General features: G+C 47.5%; 1 long non-coding RNA gene across 1 annotated transcript; it reads right to left on the bottom strand.

The window, feature by feature from the left end:
• Positions 1-296: 296 nt before the first annotated feature.
• LOC109294550 lies at positions 297-18,518 on the bottom strand. The gene is made up of 3 exons (XR_002096556.1): positions 18,305-18,518; positions 710-836; positions 297-385 (listed from the first exon to the last, which is right to left on the bottom strand). It is a non-coding gene; the product is annotated as an uncharacterized LOC109294550 (long non-coding RNA).
• Between the last annotated feature and the right edge of the window lie 6 nt (positions 18,519-18,524).

Consider the following 18,524-nt stretch of genomic DNA (forward strand, 5'->3'; position numbering starts at 1 on the left):
TGGCTTTAGGTGCAAAACTCAAGTCAGATTTAACCATGAAACAGCAAGTGGCACTTCTTCCACAATACTGAACCCTTTCCAAGCATTACTAACAAATTCTATAGGAATGAATTTCTAATATGCATGAGACAGAGGCATGTTGGGTTTTCTCTCTCAAGATATGTTCTTTACCTTTCAGGCCTGAGCAACCCTGTTTCTGGCCAGTCTTCTGGGTCACACTGCAGGTCTAAGGGTGGGAACCACCGTGTCTTTTAGGATGGTCATTCCATTTGCATCTAATTTTTCTTACTGGCTCTTTCAGTTCGTCCTCCCACAGGGAACAGCCTGAGGGTTTCATTTACTGTCATGTCGAGATAGTCCATCTGCATCAGGGCATATGTGGAGACTTTGGGGGAACGGGATAAAAATTGTCGGGTATGTTGGAGTCTAAATTAAGTTTTAATGTCATCAGTATTGAAATGATATTGCTTCCCTCCTTAATCTGTCACAGGCCACATTTCAGACTCACTGATGAACTGAATGCTAGGGATGGGCTTTTAAGTTCACCTTAATTTTTCATTTTCTTGTAATGGAATTTGAGGGACATGTATGTGGATATATGCACAGACAGATGGCCTGGCCCATGCGTTTTTAACAGGTGTGTGTTGAGACACTAATGGTAGAGAAGTTCTTGGTAAGAGACTATAAATACCAACTACTTAGTTCCCACGAAAAAAGGAGCATGAGTTATTGTGTTGTTCCAAGGACACTTTCACATGCATCTCATCTTCACACTTGTGAAGGCAACTTTTCTTCTCCCCATCTCTCCTTGCTTCCCTGTGCTGTTGCTTCCTGGGCTATAAGGAAGGAGAAAAAGCAAATAGGGAATGTGAAGATGGGCAAGGGAACGTGTAGACTGTGCACAGCTAGGGTGGCCACCACAGAGGACATTCTGGTTTTCTGCTACTCTGGCCTCTATTGATAGGAAACCCAACGCCTTCAAGAGACAAACAGAGGACATAAAAGCACCTGGTTTCTAATCAATAGAGAACAGGGGACAACTGGACCGTCCTCTATGATGTCCACCCTATGCACAAAGTACCTAGTGCATGCTGTATAAATACACAGATAGGTAAGGATTTTTCTATTGGTTCATGGGTAAGGGGTAGGCTGTGAAAATTAGAGAGGAGCTAACAACTGATTAGTAGTCATTAGTAGTGCTGACTGCCTTAGAAAGACTGTACCAAACAAAATGTGTGGTTTTCCTGCATCTCCCATGGTTCTTTTTCTAGCGATTTAATTAGAATATCAATCTATCTATCTATAACTATATATAGATATCTATATATATACACACACATTAAACTTGTGTCAGTTTTATAACCCCTCTCTTATCTGTGAAAAAAAGAGGATTGAAGAGTTTCTCAGGTGTAAATAATGGTATTGCAGCCCTGCAATCGGGAGAAAGCTGCCAGGCAGAGGCTGCTGCGTGGACTACAATCCCAAGGCTTGCAAGATAGGGACAGAGAGAGCAGTCTGCAGTGGGTGAATGCTTCCCTTCCATCTACCCTGCAGAATAGGAGAAAGATTGTTGCAAATGCTAAGGGGTTTGAATGAGATGCTAAGGGGATTGAATGGGATAACAGCATTTTCCAATATCTTAGAGAAGACTTAAACTCATCCCTCCTTCCTGGCTTGCCACAGAGGTGACAAGCACAGTCTCTGGAGGGGGGAAAAAACCCACATTTGTGCCAATCTCAGATAACTCCTCTTGCTAGCACAAGGGCTATTGGTGTTACCATGCTATGTCTAATCCCTTTTCCAGACAATGTAATGTTGTTACGTTAAGGGAATGTATGGCCTTTGGTGCGTGCTGTGAGGAGGAACAGAGAGAGAAATTTCTCAGGGCACCTGCTATCACCTGGTCCTGGAAAGGACTGAGGATGTTCCTAAGCATCCTGCACTCTGAGCAGTGTCACGTAAGTACCTGATTGCGAGCAGTGCTGCAATGCAAACATAGGGTGGGGAGATGGCCTCTGTCTCTTAGCATCTTGTCAGGTACCAGCCCCATATCTTTGCATGGCCAAGAATTATTACAAGAAGGAACAGCCCAGCCATTTCTTTTTTCCTGCTAGAGGAAAAGGTGTTATGCAAAAGTAGTAGCAACTTTTCTTCCTCTGACTCTTTGCTAGATAAACGTGCATTTACTGCTCAGGTGAGTTCATAGAATCAGAGGACAGTGGGGCTGGAAGGGACCGCCGGAGGTCATCTAGTCCAGCCCCCTGCTCAAGGCAGGATCAGCCCTAGCCAAACCATCTCAGACAAGTCCCTACCTAACCTAAAAGAGCACCGTCAACCCTGCTGCACAGCTACAAGGCATACTGCCCAAAGAGACCAAAAGCCCCCTAACCTGCCACAGGTGAAGTAAAAGAATGAGGACGGTGAGTGCCCACTACTGTACGGTTTGTCAAAATGCCCCTGAGAGCTTCGAGAAAGAGTGCGCCCCCCACTCTCCCCCAACACACACGTTAGAGAGCGAGGAAGGCAAAAAAACCCTCCACAGTGCACTGGGCAAAATCCCTTCCTGGCCCCAAAAGTGGAGTGGAGGAGGAAAACCCCCTATCCGAGAGCCTCTGCGTTTTAGTTCCAGCGGCAACCCTTGCACATATGAGTCAAAATCCTCATCTTTGGCTGCAACCAACACCCAATACTTCTGAGGAAGCTGAAAAAAACCCCATGGCACTTGTTAGGAGGGGGCAAAAATTCCTCCCTGTGGTAACCAGCAAAGCGCAGAAGCATGGGACAAAAGAAAAAGATCAAACACCCTCCAATCTTCTCTTCAGTCTGGAGACTGCAAGCATTACTCCACACATCACACCCTCCAGCAGGACAGCCAAACTCCGCTTGCTGGGTCACCTCTCTGAACATATCCCAGCTGTTTAACTTTTCTTTCTTTCTTTTTTGCTTTAATCTAAGCCGGTTGTGGAGTTCTGCCTCCTTCTCCAGGCTGCTGATTGTGGTCTTCTCCAAGGCCAATGAACCTTTCCCCACCCAAGGATATTGGCAAACCCTGTATTTTAGCTCCAGCAGGACCTAGGCATCCTATGTCAGTTTTCATGCTATTGCCTTTATATGACTGATCCAAACCATTGCTTTCAGGACCAGCTATTTGCTCTGGGGATCGATCATCATTTCCAGGAAATCCACTCTGCCTTGGGAAGCATTGTAACCCCGTAGACAAAACTTGATCTGGTGACCAGTCCCCCCAGGAAGGGCTCAAAGGGAGGAGTTTCATAAAGCCAGTGTTTTATTTCAAAATAGTGAGGAGTGACCAGAAAGGACCCAGCAGAATGTCTTTCATGTGCTAATAGTGCAAAACATGAAATGTTTGCATTTGGAGAGGGCTCGATCCGCCCGTCAAATTGAGGTGTCACGAAGGAAAACAGATATGACCCCTTATTTTCACAAAGAGTGATCTCAGTCTGAGGTTGCAGAGCTAAAAGCGGTTTTGTTTGTTTGGGGTTTTGTGTCCAGTTTGCAAAGCCTTGTAAATGCAGTTTTAGGGGAAAGTAATCACTATATCTGATGACTCTGCTATAACATGATTTTGTACCCTGAGGGAGAGAAATTCAGCAGGAAGAAAACATGATTTCCTATATCCCCTCACTTTTTGGAGGATAAAGACCGTCTCTTCTTTGAGGACCAAGTTCCTGAACAACTATATCTCCACACTGCACATTTTTTATTCATGCATATTTATATTGCATGCTCACTGGAGTCTGCTGCTTCGTCTGCTCCAGCTCAACTCTTTTCTGAAAATGGCTATGTCTTAGTTTGCTGTCAATTTATAAGCTTTGCAGATCCAAACTGCAGTCCAGCTTAGTTTTTATCTGGAGTTAACCTTTGCTCACTGAAGCATGCGCTCAGTTGTGTTACTCTGGTAAGACTCTATAGGTCTGCCCACAGTGCTACCCCAAGTGAGGAGTGCTGCTCCCAAGGATAACCCACCCATTTGCCCCTACTTGCCCACATTAAACCAAGAAATGTCATAGTGAAGCTGGTCCCAGGGTACCCAATGCAGCCATTCCCGATATCTCTGTCCCCAGTGCCCTTGGAGAGGCTGTGCCTGGAGGCACAAAGTAAGGAGCAAAAGCTGGAGGAAGGTGGAGGGCACCCAGAGACTCCAGCAGCTTGGACAGCTTCCAGGCAGGGGCTGGGGGCCTGCAATTTAACTCCTTGTGACCTCAGGCAGCCCAGGTGGCCCTGCCCAGACCCTAATGCAACAAGCTTTTGGATGAGCTTTCACCCTTCATAGGATGAACGTCGAGGGTGCAGACAGAAGTGCAGCTCCATCATGGTGCTTCGCAGAAACCATCACGAGTCAAACCGATCCTCCTGATCCAACAGATGTTAGCTCTTGGGTCAGAGGGTGGGGGATCAAGCTCCAATTTGGAAGCAATCCAGGAAGAAGGGCTGCATCTCTGCAGCCTCTTCTCCTGGCCCTGCCGTCCTGGCCCAGCCCCCGGAGCCCTCTTGGGATAGATGGGGGAGAAGGCAGGGAAGGAGTCCATTCTGGGGCTTCCTTCACCTGCACTGGAGTGGGGGATGTGGGTGGACTGGGCCCCAATCTACCTGCCCCACATTTCAGCACCCGCTGGGCAACCTCCAGACTGAGCTCCCTTTGCTCCCTTCCCCTTCAGTCTTTCCTACCCACATGCAGGAGGACTGGACTCGATGATCTGTAAGGTCCCTTCCAGCCCCTAACAATTATGAAACTATGAAACCGTGCCGGGAGCAGATCTGGGCTGACACAGCCCAGCCCTGTGCCTGGCACACGCAGACACGAGTTAATGAAGGTGCTCTGCTTTGGAGGGCTCATCTGAGAAATTGTGAGAGAGGGCCACATCTTAGGGATTAAAGGATATATGAAAGGATGAATATATTCTCCTGGGCTTAATTAGATGAGGAAAGGCTTCAGCACAGGTGAACAGGTGCCTTTGGTTGAGGGGGGGCAGGGAGTTATGCACATAGTGTGGAAAAGGAGACATATATGAATATCCAGGTAAGCAACTGTACTTAAGCCTGTCTCAAGTGCATGGTTTCATCTTTCCTGGAGCACACGGAGACATTGGAGTCCCTCAGCTGGAAAGCCGAGTCGGAGCTGCACTCGTGGGATTAAAGTGCAGGGTGAGAACAGGTTTTTGTTCTGATGTTTTCCTTTGCTTGTGCGTTGTTATATACCTTACCGTAGGGTGACTGATTCCTTACGCTTGTTCTTTGTTCCTGATCATCACTCCTTTGTGTTATCTCTTTACCCGCTTATCATCAGCGTTAACGGTGACTCCAGAGCATTTGACCAGAAGGGCAAAACTTTTCTATGGAAGAGGGGATCCACCTTGTTTGAGCACATGACCAGACACGATGTGATTCTTCTAGGGGGCAAAGTCCCCTCTTTGGACAGCTGGCAAAACTGGGTGAGACTGGTAAGGCTGAGCCACCACAGGCCAAAGAGTTGGCTCCTGGCACATCTTGGCTAGTTCTCAGCGGTCAAGCGACAGACAGCAGAGAGGGATTTGGGGCAGGGGGACAACTTGAAGATGAGAGAATAACCCAGAAGTGCATCTCTGAGATGCGCCCAGTCTTGCCTGGCATCAGGGCATGTCACAGTGCCCTACAATCCTAGTTCCTTTTCGATGTTTCTCACATCTCTAAGGCTTGCATGGGTATAAATTAGACTGGAATTTGGACAGCAAACCCATAAATCGTCCTTTCTGCAGAAGAAAGCTCCCTCGGCAGTGGTTTATTGGCTTAAGTGGTTCCCGATATGCTTTCTTGAGTCAGTCTCACAGTTTAAAACTGCACCTGCAGGGAAAATTTCAAGTAAAAGGCACCAACTTATATATCAAAATGAGGAGAGGGTCAGCTAAATTCAACTTCACTAGCTTCTTGATCTCCTCAACAAAAGGGTCTTGGGGATTGCTCAGGAACTGCTGTTCACTCCGAGCACAGTGCTAGTGACAGCATCCATGTCATGGGCCCCAAAGATACTGGAAAATGTTGGAAAAAGAGAATACAAATTGCCGCTTACTGTTTGAAATAGGTTAGTATAAGATTTCTAGTCCTTCCTATGCTACATCTCCATAAGGAAAGCAAAATCTTCATGAGGCTTTTCTTCCTGCCCTTGAAAAGGAGGTTAGGTATTCATCGTTGCTGGAGCATTCATAAGAGAAGAGGTAGATTTTCATAGACTTCAGTTTGAAACTCCCACAGCCTTGTCTCTGGCCGCTTTACTGTAGATAATACATCAGATAACAGACTATGTATTCAGACTTGTGTTGTGAGGTAGACTCAAACCTCTGATCATTTTGTTGAGCAATTACAGCATTTGAAGAGGATGCGTGCTCTAGATGAGGATCTGAGTGCATATGGAAGCTCTGTTTGCTTAAGTGATATGATAAATGAGCAGTCCAAAATATTAAGTAACCTTATTATTAATAGCATCTTTATTATTTGTGTTTTGGTAGTGTCTATTGTAGGCTGGGTCAAGACACCTGAGAAATAAAGTCTTTGCTCAAGAGACTCTAAAATATAAGAATCCTGCTCCACCTTTTTCATGCTCTGGGAGATTAAACTGTTACTCAGCCTACATTTTCCCTTTAAATTTCACCCCAGCATTTCACCTGGCTCTGGTGATCACTTCAGAAGTCCGGTTTGCCCAGGAAGCAATCCATATTGCTAGTAATGAATGAACTGAAAGACTGGCTGACAAGGTTTGCAGCTCAGCCAGCTGCTCCTAGCAGCTACTCACTCCTTAGCATTCATGGGCTCATCCCTTTCTACTTTCTTCTGAACATTTCTCCTGAACTTCCCCGTAATGTTTTATGATGGGGATATCTGAAATACGTGCCATTAATTACATTTTATTTCTTAATTAACACTTGCTTATGAAAGACTGTAGGGACTGCCATAAACATTGATGAACAGCATCCCTTTCTACCATCTGGGCTTTCTATTTTAATTCTCATTTCTTCTTTTTACATTAGGTCAGATTAGTAATTTGATTCTGATCAAAGAGACCAGACCATTGTCACGACCTCAGCATCCCATCCCCTGTGCACTGACTCAGTGATTTAGCTTGTGATTGACCCCCTGGGCTTTACCTCCTTTAGCTTCCTGCTTGTGAAGGCTGGAGAGAGCACAGTGCAAATCCTCTTCCATTGTTCACCCTGAGCTAACAAGACAGCAGAATCCAAGATCCCTAATAGACCTAAATACTAGGACGACAAAGACAAATTTATAACCGTACAGGAACTAATGGGTTAGTTTAGAAAGGGCAAGAGTGCAGAAAACAACATTCTGCCCATTGTTTCTTAGTCATTATCATGGACTTAATGCTTGGGACTTAAAAAATATGCATTCAAAAATACAATTTTCCTATGTAATAATCCTTCCCATAATAAACCCAGCGGTGAGGTGCCATTTCCAGTTTCACAGACATTCTCTCTCACACACACACACACACACTCACACACATGTGCGCGTGCACGTATGCACGCACGCACCTGCACGCCTGCGCACTCTCTCTGCTCCAGATCACCCACACAGTTTGTACCAGGCAGACATACACACAAACTCTACATGCTGAGCTGGAGTTTCATGCAAATATACTTACTAGGGCGGTGCAAAGCTTCAGTTCCTAATTCAATTCAGCAGAGATTCAGCCCAATTTGGTGGCCAAATCTCTGAATCTGAATTGAATCGGAGGACCCTTTAATCCAGAGGCAGGCCATTATTTTGGGCAGAGGGCCGCTTACTGAGTTTTGGCAAGCCATTGAAGACCACATGACAGGCAGCCAGGAGCAGATAAATATTAATTTTCTACATTTTTTAGGGGCTCTGTGGGCTGGATAGAATGGCCTCACGGGCCACATCTGGCCCACGGGCCGCATTTTGCCCACCCCTGCTTTAATCTCTCTGAATTGAACCGAACCCTCCAATTCAGAGAGACTCAGAAAGATTTGGCGATTCAGACATAGAAACAGCTTTAAATGTTTTTTCTACATACCTCTAGGTAGCAGGGGATTGTGAATGTTGTGATGCTGGGATGCATGGAGTGTCCCACAGGAGCGCAGGAGGCTCCCCAGTATGCTTGGCAGCAGATCCAGAAGCACTTCTGGGTCCCCCCATGCTCCCTCCATCTTGGCGACTGGTGCCTCCTGGGTCTAGGGGGCACCCGGGGTCCCCCTGTGGCTGATTGTCGAGCCAGAGGGGCATGGGAGGGCCCCCAGCGCACTCCCCGGCAGACCTGGTTCACTTCCAGGTTTGCTGCCGAGCATGTGGAAGGCCCCCAGCACCCCTGTGGGATGCTACATGCACCCCAGCACCGCAGCATTCACAAGCCATGCCTGCTATTGGGCCGAATCTGAATCGAATATGGCCTGCTTTGCACATCCCTAATACCTGCATAGATTTCATAGACATCAGGGCTGGAAGGGACCTCAGAAGATCATCAAGTCCAGCCCCCTGCCCCAGGGGCAGGAAGTCAGCTGGGGTCAAAGGATCCCAGCAAGATAAACATCCAAATGTCTCTTAAAGGAGTCCAGAGTAGGTGCTTGCACCACCTCTGGCAGCAGTCTGTTCCAGGCCTTGGGGGCTCGGACAGTAACGGAGTTCTTCTTTATGTCCAGCCTGAAATGGTCTAGGAGGAATTTGTGACCATTTGACCTTGTCATCCCTTGGGGCGCTCTGGTGAACAGGCGTTCCCCCAGGTCCTGATGTACACCCCTTATATACTTATAGGCTGCCACCAGGTTGCCCCTGAGCCTGTGCTTTTCCAGGCTGAAAAGTCCCATTGCTCTCAGCCTGTCATCATAAGGCCTGTTTTCCTGACCTCTGATCATGCGCGTGGCTCTCCTCTGGACTCTCTCAAGCTTCTCCACATCCTTTTTAAATTGTGGAGCCCAGAATTGGATACAGTACTCCAGCTACAGTCTCACCAAGGCCAAGTACAGTGGGAGGATGACATCTTGGGATTTGCTTGAGAAGCATTTATGGATGCAAGCCAGAGTTTTGCTCACTTTACCAGCTGCGACATCGCATGGGTGGCTCATGTTCATCTTGTGGTCAGTCATGACCCCCAAGTCCTTTTTGGTCTTGGTGCTAGTAAGCGTAGCACTGCCAAGCCTATAAGCATGCTGTGGGTTTTTCTTCCCAAGGTGGAGTACCTTGCATTTTTCAGTGTTGAACAGAATCAAGTTTTCATCCACCCATTTTCTGAGCCTGTCTAGGTCTGCCTGGATCACGATCCTTTCCTGAGGTGTGGACACTTTACCCCAAAGCTTGGTGTCATCGGCAAACTTGGCCAGTCCACTTCTGATACCAATGTCCACATCATTAATAAAGATGTGAAAGGATAGGCCCAAGGATGGAGCCTTGGGGGACCCCACTGGTCACGGCACACCCCAATGATTTATTTCTGTTGATTACCACTCTCTGGGTCCAACCTTGGAGCCAGTTCCCCAGCCATCAGACTGTGATGTAGCCAAGGCCACAGTCAGCCAATATTTTCATGAGGAGATCATGGGACACCAGATCAAAGGCTTTTTTAAAATCGAGATATATGACATCAATCTCTTCTCCCTTGTCCAGGTGATAGGTCACCTACTGGCAAGAAACCCATGCTGGCTGTCCCTTAGTGTAAATATTTACACTATTTCAGATGGGTGCAGGTATGCGCACACATGCACAGAGTCAAGTTCAGCTCTCAGCTGATGTAACTCAGAGAAGAAACTGTCCTAAGCAGTTCCTGAAGTGCAGTCAAACAGCTGAATCTGAGCGCCAGAGGGCCGAGTTCCCCTTTCTCTCCCCCAGCTGCTTTAATACAGAAGACTAGTGACATGCAGTGACCACTTGAAGTAATCCATGATGTGCATCTGTTCTGCATCCCCTAAGGGATATAGTGTTTGCCTTTGTTGTTTGCCATTGTTATGACTGTGTAACACCTTTCTGATGAATGTCAAATATTGGAAACCTACCTGCCGGTTGGTAAAGACGGTGTAGTACTCTTTCACCAACACAATTTTAATGATGGTAGGATGGTAGGGTCTGTGGCTGCCTGTGCTCCATCTCCCTGCCTAAACCTATATGTGCCCAGGGCTGCGGAGGGGGGCATGTTTTAACGAAAGCAGTTCCCAGATGGCCGCTCTAATGAAAGTGGCTCACCATGACATGTATTAAGCCCTGCAGCATTTCAAAATGGCCGCAAGTTGCTTTATCTAAAGCTCATTCAATGAGATTTCAATAAAGCGCCCCTGCGGCCGTTTTGAAATGCACTGGGGCTTAATGCACGTGACGGGGAGGTGACGCTGGAACGTTCTAATTAGAACGTGGAGCAGACTTGATTAATTGAGTTGGCTCCGACACGTTCTAATTAGACTGCGAATGAGTGTGTCTACAGGCAGCCTATGATGTTCAGCACAACCTGCCTGCCATCATAAAGCCAGTGGCAAAAACACCTAAATAATTAAACTTCCTGATTCACTGCTGCCAGTGAAAAAGAGGGTCCAATGTTCAACAGCAGGTTCGTCAGTGTTTCTCTAATAGCTACAAATTGTAGTCTTCATTAACTGTTATGGACTAGAAATGAAGATGTATAGAACCATAAAAATGAGTAATGGAAATTCCCTATCAAGCCACTCTATTTCTGTACCTTTTAGCCAAGGCAGGACTCTTGCTTCTGAGAGGTGATTACAGTCGGAAAGATCCCATTACAAAAAATATGCAATACCAGCTTTGAACGTTATCACTTCAAAATCTGAGTAAAATGGATGGTTATGTGCAAGGCTTAGTCCGCTTGCCAATACTAAGAACATTACGATCATGCTTGAAATTGTTTTCTGTCCTGGACTTGTTTGAAAGGCCCGCACAAAGGAGGGGAATGGTGTCGGTGATTATACACAAAGCAACGAAGCTAAAAATGCAATGAGAAATGCCTCCCCGCACTGTCTCTTGCATTTATAGTCACTGAGGTGTTTCAACTATTCCAACTAAATAAAAAGTCTGCAGCTAGAAGTTTGATTTTTAAATTGATGGTGCCACTTTAATATCAGCCTGCTTCTCTTGCTTGTATCCCCTATCACTCCAGTAACTCCTCTCCCACTTTGGTGTTTATGGTGTATGCAAGTAGTGAATTCTTTACAGCTCCTCATTTTCCCCAGCAAAACATATTTTGTGCTTTTAATTGTCTTCATAAATCAATCCCCTCCCTTTCGCTAGAACGAGAATCGGATTTTTCTTTAATGAGATATTTCCCAGGGGGGCTAAATACTCTTTAAAATCCCTGGGAAATGAGGGGTGCTTGCTATGATGGAGGACCAAGCCCTACGTGAAGTAGGCAGCTTTACTTTCACTCACTCGACTCTACACATTTTCTCAGATGCTTAAGTTATGTCAGGATGTGAGAAGGAAATCTGTTCCACTTCTTCCCTTTTTTGATTCAGGTGCATGAACCATTTTTAGCTTGCTTCACTGAGACACACCAGTAGATTGGACTTATTTCTTGTTTAAAATCATTATTGTGCACCTCAACTTCCTAATGATTTCTCCAAACAGGTTAAATTGGGGCTCAAATGGAATTCAGACATTTTCCCCTCATGTATAGATATTTTCCCTAGGCCCTAAACCTTTTGAAAAATGTGATAGGAGCTAAATGAATATATTACTGATGATATGAGACTTTTTAGATCAAGTTATAACCTTAGTAATAAATGCTGCAGGAACTATCCAATGTAGAATAAGAGCAGCTGTGTTACAAGGTATTACATTTCAGTAGGTCATGATCAGAGACAAAAAGAGAGGTGGTAGAAGTGCGATCAATACCGAGTACAAACGCTTTAGCGGAGTAGCATGCAATGCAAACACCCTCTATTGCAGATTGAAAGCCAGGAGAGCTGGATTTTAAAGTTATGAATGCTTATTAAAGTGAATAGCACGTTTCTACCGGCCTCAGTGAGGCAAGAGACTGGCTTTCCACTGCTGATTTTGGACAGATTTCAGGCAAGAGGTCACATGAACCTGTTTACAAAGGGGTGTAACTTGCATCCTGCAAGATAGCTTCATGTGGAAAGATGTCCAGTCGCCTTACGGGCTACACGTGGAACCAAGGAGCCATGTACTGTCATAGGTGCCGACTTTTATTTTTGCCAGGGGGGGCCTAAGATGATGGAAAGTTTTACACATTCGATGCATTACAGCCCTCTTCCTCAGGGAGACCAGGGTCCTCAAGCCCTGATGCACTTGGCACCTCTGGACTGGGTTACAGAACTGAGGGCTTTGAGATATCTTCTTCTTCTGGGTGGTTTTCCCCCTCTGATATGGATTCTGGCTGTACCTTAACAAGATACTTGCCCCCAAATTCTCCCCTGTTTCTGAAAGCAATTCTTGTTGAACTCTATGAAGCCCTAAGGAGAGGGTTTTAAAAGAGAATTAGAAATGAAGCAGGCTTGCCCGAGGAGGCTGCGAAACCGAGGCCTAGGGAGACTGAAACTCCTTTAGGCTGAAACCTTAAGACCCAACCACTGGGCTGAGCAGAGTCCTGTATACTGCTCTTGGTTTGACTCCCCAAATCTTTGTGAGTGGGAACACAGAGGGGAGCTGTATCATGCCTAAACATCAGGATACAGTAAATGGTTTGCCAGGAACCAGTACTGGCAATTGTAAACCAGCCACCCACATATGTTCATTTTTGGGGGCAGACCAAGACCTTCCCAGCAGCTATATTAGCTGGGCAGAGTGATCGGCAGTGCCCAGACTTTATCCTGAGCTGGTTCTTAAATGCCCAGCTCTAAGCTCTGCTTTAGAGCAGAGCTGAGCGCATGGGAGATGACTTCCCAATGCAGCCTACAAACTCAACTCCGGTGTTATGAGGAACATACATTTCTAGAAGCAGGGAAAGCTTTCATAGTTTCATAGTGCTTAGGGTTGGAAGGGACCTAAACAGATCACCAGGTCCGATCCCATACCTTTGTACAATGAAAGGCAGGGGCTTTGGTCAGGGATATCCAATTTCTTGAAGAAACCAAATAGCCAGATCCCATATCTGGAAAATAATAGAAGGATGGGAATTGCTGTGTTCCAGTGACTACAGTGATGCTGGGGTGGAAAGACCTCAAAACTTACCCCGAGACAGAAGAACCATTGCTTTAGTTCAGGGATGAGGCACTTGCTCCGGAAGCTGGAGCGTGTGGTCCAAAATATGAGTACACTGAAAAGCTATTTAATAAACATGGCAAGCAATAAGTCCCACTGCTGCAACACAAATCTTCAGAGATAGCCCTGTGGTAAAAGCAATCCTCTCATAAAAGAGTAGGTGCTCCAGTGAAAACCAGTCCTTAATGCCCTTGGCAAAATGCAAAAGAGATACCTCTCTAGGCTCATTGCCAGCTCAGAGAGAAGAGCTAGTAAAGAGAGATAGAAAAATGAACACCGAGCTTACGTATTTTTATTGCGGAGACATCAAAGCTGAACCAGAAGTTATGTCCTGAACAGGGCTTTCGTCAAGGCTGCGGTTTAATTTCATTTAATTTCATGTATCCTTCTCCCCATTTTAGCCCCGTGTAAGTGCAGTGGGGAGTCAGAGGCCCTCATCTTCCTAGGTTTCTCTTCAGATTGTATTGGCAGCTCTGCACTGGCTTTCTTCTGAAGCATATTTTCCTGGTGTTGTCCATCAACCTTGGGGCCCTCTGTTTCTCTAGGAGGATCTGGGCTGCAACCTTCAGAAGCTCTGTGTTGAAAGAGCTTTTCCAAATATTTGGTTTTGGCTGTGTCACTGAGTGAATACTCCAAAGCTACTAGCAGAAATGCCCTCTTTCCAGGTATATCCTTTCTGGGATGCAAGGGCCTAGGGGTGGGCCAGGGAGGTGCAGTTTACCTCTCCTTTTATTATGAATATTTACTATTATAATTATAGTAGTGCCTTGATGCCCCGCTCTGTGATCAGACCCAATGTGAGAGTTATTGAAACTGCAGTCCTTGTCCCAGGAGCTTCCAGTCCAAATAGACAGGGCAGACACTGAGTGAGGGAAGAAGAAATGTAATTATCATCCATTTGCAAGTAAGCAAAAGCTGCCCAGAGGTCTTCTGGCTTTGATGAATCTGGTCTAAATGTGTCTATACCCGGTGCATCTATACGAGACATTTACTGCAGAGCTGCCTAATGAGCTGCACCATAGCCTCAGCATCTGCATGTCAGATTAGGCCGCAGTAAATGAATTAACTCCACTATAGGTTGGAACTTGTAAACACTTCCAACTTTAGTGGGCAAGAAACCCATGTGCAGATGGTGACTGAGGCTGGCTAGCCCCGCACCGGAGCACCCTTGTGCCCCAGCCAGCCCCTCCATAGCATGTTGAGCCAGGTCTGAGTCGGAGCAGCCCTGGGCTAGCAGGCTGACCCCTGGGATCCCCTGCCAGCCGGGGCTCCTATGACCTGGCTCGACGTGCTGTGGTCCCAGGCGCTTATGTAAAAGCAGCCGTATGCAGATTAATGCCTGGGCCCGGGGGGTCCCTGGATGCGGGAACGACAGGTTCCCCCGTGCAGGTGGGCACTATTCCAGCCCAGCTTGGGGCTGCTGGGAGACGCAGGGGTGGCATCAGCTTCAGAACTGCCCAAATCCTGACTTGAGAAGGACTTAAAGGACCACACACATGTCTTCTTCCTCAGCGCAGGTGGGCTGGGGGATCCTGTGCTGGCCCAGGCTGAGGTAGTGGGAGGCATCTGATGTTTGGCCACCCTGTATAGGCTGCCGTGACCACTGGTCCAGGGCCAGGTCCGTGAGGCAGGGCCCATGGCTGCCTCCCGGAGTGCCCCCGTGACTGGTGTCTCTGCAGTGTCAGCTCCAAGAGCTGCCCTGGCTCGGCCCCGCAGCCGCAGCAAGCTGCCACCGGTGCTCACCTTCCCACAGGCTCCTTCCTGGGCGGCGATCAGGCATTTGGTGCCTGGGGAGAGGCAGGGCCCTGCGCTGGGAGGGAGAATAGGGCCCAGGAGGGCCAGCCCACCTCCTACACACTCCTGGGTGCAGCCCCTTGCCCTGTGCAGGTGGTGGGAGCTAGGTGGAGCCTCCTCCCCTCCTGCCATGCAGCCTTTGCTGGGAGGAAGGGCTGGAGAGAAGAACCAGCTGGAGGCTACTGCCAGAGCAGGGACTGGCTTGGCTTTGGCTGGCCTGGCTCTGCCTTGCTTGGCTGGCTGCTTTGCTCCTTGTGCTCCTCCTGCAGGGTCTTCACTTCATTCCCCCCCACCAGCTGCCCCCTTCCAAACTGAACGCACCCAAACCAGGTCGATCTCCAGGTCGCCAGCTGCCATCACCTTCTCGGCTTTGCTTGTGGCTTAGACCCCATCCCAGCCTCCTGTGCTTCCCTTCCCACTGTAGTGTCCATGGGGCAGAGCCCAGTCCTGCTGGGTCCTTAAAATGACTGAAGTTGATGGGATTTTTTCTTTTCCTGTTGACTTCAGTGGTAAAGTTGAGAAGTCACAAAGCCAGAACCTAGGAGACCTGTGGGTGGGAGTGGGGTGGGGTTAGGGTTAGGTAGCGGTGCTGGGAGGGGTGGCTACATGGGGCATAAAGTGAATTTTGGGGTGGCTGTAGCCCCTTCCCCAAGCCCCTGCTAGCACTGCCCCGTGCATGTGCGTGGCCAGGAACATAGCCGGGCAGCCAGCTCCCTGCTGATAAGTCTAATGAGGGGAAAGGGACGTAGGGCAGGGAAGAGGCATGGAGAGAGCAGATTGAGGACCCATGGTGAGGGAGAGAAGGGGCAGGGGCTGCGGCTGGGGGCACCGCCTAGCCAGGGTGGTGCATGGGACCTTTGACCCTAGCTGACTTCCTGCCCCTGGGGCGCAGGGCTGGATCTGATGATCTTGCAAGGTCCCTTCCAGCCCTCATGTCTATGAATCTATGAACCCACAGCAGGCAGCCTGCATCTGCCTTCACCCCACTGGGCTCTGCTCCAGGTGTGGAGGAGAGAGGTGGATGGGGAGCAGGGAGGAGTGGTGGGCATGTGCCACCCCACCCCCAGCGCAGCCGGGTCCACCCAGCCTCCCCCATGGGACACAGAGGCCACCCTGCCCTTGGCAGCAATAGCCCCAGGAGGGGAAGGGGGCCCTCCCCCCACTGGATTCCAACTCCCATGGTGGGGAAGGGGGTCTCCAATTTTGTGTTTGCCCCAGGCCCCAATAAATCTTAATCCACCTCTGAATGCAGCACCCCCAGATTTTATTGCGTCGCATTAATTGCCTGTGTAGACAAACCCACCTTGTATTGGCCTAGCAGTGCAATGCAGCCACTTCTGGGGTTTAGCATAGAACTGTTAGGGTTAAGGTTAATCCACTGATGTTTGTGCAAGATGATGCTACTGCCAGGACCAGACTGGCAGGTAACTTACCCTAGTAAAAGCTCAGAGTACTTGCAGGAAGGAAGAATTAAATTACCCAATTTGAAATGCTGCCAGGCTAACAAAGGCACTTCTCAGTGAAATGCAAACTAGCCAAAATCACTGCCTTTCCAGCTTGAGAAGAAGGCCACTAATGAACAACTCTCACATAGCTTTAATGCACAGAAAAGAAAGCCAAACCACAGACTATGACCAGAACAACAGGCTGACCTGAGGCCAGACTTGGAAGTGCTCAGTGTGGGTCCGAATCCCAACGCCAGAGGGTAAGGATGCTCTATGTCAATTTACATAGTACGGGGACACGTATTTTCAGAAGATGAACATGTGAGCTCTTTCCCTGTGGCTGCTATGACATTTCAAACTGCTACAGAGTATGGAGAAAACCAGCATGTCTTAGATGGCCACAGAATTATTTCACATAAAGATCAGGGCCCGGGAAGATAAAGCTTCTCAGAATAAAAAGCAGATTGTAACCAGGACAGGTCCTTGAATGACACCATCCATCTCAATGCAAACCACACAAAGAAGTTCAAGAGTAGTGGCAAATGTTTCAGAAGCCAGAAGTTATTGAATTAGTGGAGTGGGATGTTTGCCAGCATATAAATGGATTGTGCTCTTGACCACATTAATCATTAAGCTTTATGCCTTAAAATCTGCAGCCTCTGCCTAAGGGCTTACCTGCACTACATAGCCCCTGTCCATATAATTATGCCAGCAGAGCCTGCTCGTTGAGATACAACATAAGTTGGCAGAAGGAGTTTCAGCATTGGCATAGCTACATCACCTCCCTGAACAACATTAGCTAAGCTGACAAAAGTACGGTTACTAGCATAGTTGCCTCTCCCCTAGGAGTTTTGTTGACATAACTGTTTTGCTGACGAGATGCAACTTTTTTTCTTGTGCCCCTAGCCTATATGGATATGTTGGCAAAACTTGTGATGCAGAGGCAATTTATGCCAACAGGAAAGCTCTGTTCCCAGCTTCACCAGTGTTGCTGGCAGCTACTGGCCGTCACTAAGGTGGTTGGGAGGAGTAAAAATAGCACCCTCAGCAACTGCTCAGAAGCTTTGAACCTCCATCCTCTGCAAAGAATCCCTTCAGCCACAAGATCATCGCAACTACCTGTGAGCCCCTAGAAGAAGACCCACACTGGAGTGTGCAAAAACACCCTCTTAGACCACAACTGTACCACAACATTTTACTTTGCCCAGCTGTATTGAACTCAAACATGCTGCACATTTCTGGGCACTACAGCCTGGACCACAAGTGCAGCAAAGTGTCCATCCAGCGTCAGGGGGTGGATAGTTGTCTCTACTGCTCACAGTCTTAGCAGTAGCAAACTGAGCTATGCATGCCTGAAGGCACCATTGCTAAGCATGATAAGTTTGCCTGTTAGCCATGGCCTAAGACTCTCCAAATTGTTTTCCCAGATGCATTTCCCTGCTGTTCTTTACCTTTGATGTGTGTGGGAGCACATAATAGCTTGAGCTGTCGTATGGCACTCCATTTACAACCAACCTTTCTGTAATGTGATCTTATATTGCAAGATCCTCAAGGGCCGTCCCTTACTTTAGTGTGTTCATGTCAAAGCTACAACAGCGGGTGCCAGTCGCAGTTGTGGATTCGAGACACAACAGCAAAACAAAGAATAAATCATTCCAAAGGGATTGTTTTATTACTCGAGTCTTAGTAACCACATCATGACAATGCACGGTACACAGTCCCTTTGGCTAGATGTCTTACAAAATACTCTGCTGATCAGAGAGACTTCGCAGTTCAGCAGCTAGGGATCCTGCACATCACAAGTGAACGTTCCCGTTTCAAGAGAAGAGTCAAATTAAAGCATGCAGCGGCTCTTCATGAACCTACAGAATTATACTTACAGTATCAGGAGGGTCAGCAATGCAATTAGAAGGGCCCAGGTCTCAATGGAAAAGCCAGGCAGATAATTCATCATATATGAATACAGATATTCATCGTAGCTGTATACCTTTATGCCCTTTGTTCCCTGTCTGTTAATATTTGTTTCCTTTTTTTCTCTCTGTTGTAGATTGAGTTTGAAACTCTAAAGGAAATGAGAGAATTTAAATATCCCCCCCCCCC

Source organism: Gavialis gangeticus, unplaced genomic scaffold (assembly GCF_001723915.1).
Source record: "Gavialis gangeticus isolate Ggan-Ray unplaced genomic scaffold, GavGan_comp1, whole genome shotgun sequence".
NCBI lineage: Eukaryota > Metazoa > Chordata > Crocodylia > Gavialidae > Gavialis > Gavialis gangeticus.